Below are 1,126 nucleotides of genomic sequence, written 5' to 3' on the forward strand. Positions count from 1 at the left end.
CGCTACAGGAGGCCTTTGTTCACTCCCCGGATCCGTGTGAGACATTTTTTTTTTTATGGATGGGCGCTTTTTATTTAACTTCTTTTGGACTGATGCATGCAACACCCGCTGAGTGCCATGAAACAGCTTGAAAGATCAAAGACAATTTTTTATATAACTCCGACTGGATTCGTCTGAAAGAAGAAAGTCATATACACCTAGGATGACTTGAGGGTGAGTAATTTGTGGGCTAATTTTCATTTTTGGGTGAACTGACCCTTTAAGGGCATTTATATATATATATAAAAGAAAAAATATGGGACCTAAAATACTCCCTTGAGAAACTCACAATTAATAAATAAAGGACTAGACAATATACCCTTAATGTCAACCCTCTGGCTTCTATCATCAAGGTAGGACTGAACCCACTTAAGAGATTTCTCATCAAACCCAACTGCCTTTAGCTTGTACAATAAAATTGTGTTTTCTACGGTGTCAAATGCCTTCTGAAGGTCCAACATAACCATCCCACAAAATTTGCCATTGTCAACCGCTTTCCTGTTTGGTTACCCACGTTCTTCAAAATATCTTCTTTGTTTAACAGAAGAAAGAAACTTATTTGCATTTATTTTAGCTAATATAACAGTTTTTCATACCTTGGCATTAAAATTTAGAAAACTAGTTAACTGCTGTGTGAGTGTTCATAAATCAACAGCTAAAGAAGCGATTACAAATTTGACGTCTTTCTCACTTCTGACCAACGTAATTGATCTCTTGATATTTTCCCCCCATTTTGTTAAGACGTAGAAACACTATTATGGATTTTTTTCTGTTGGTGTTGAGAAAATGGGAATGCAAAAATTATATTTGTTGTGTTTTCCATTCACCACTATTGAGGTTTAACCATCTATGATGACTTCCAATTCTGAGAGCTCCAGAAATGTGAAAAGTGTTCTTAAAAAAAAAAAAAAAGGCATGCTGTAGTTGCTGAATGTCAAAACTGTAATTTATAGAGGCATATCTTGCTTTAAGGTCAACATCTTTTTGCAATCCATTTGCATCTTACAAAGACAAATGCTTGTTTTTGGAATAACATGCACTAATACATGCAGATAACCAGGAACATGCATTTAAATGAGTAATTATG

General features: G+C 35.0%; 1 pseudogene; it reads left to right on the top strand.

Annotated features, from left to right (window-relative positions):
- Window positions 1–1,126, top strand: part of LOC107751845 (cytochrome P450 2J6-like) — a 19,042-nt pseudogene that overhangs the window by 7,632 nt on the left and 10,284 nt on the right.

Source organism: Sinocyclocheilus rhinocerous, unplaced genomic scaffold (assembly GCF_001515625.1).
Source record: "Sinocyclocheilus rhinocerous isolate Xijiao unplaced genomic scaffold, SAMN03320098_v1.1 scaffold2126, whole genome shotgun sequence".
In the NCBI taxonomy this organism is placed as follows: domain Eukaryota; kingdom Metazoa; phylum Chordata; class Actinopteri; order Cypriniformes; family Cyprinidae; genus Sinocyclocheilus; species Sinocyclocheilus rhinocerous.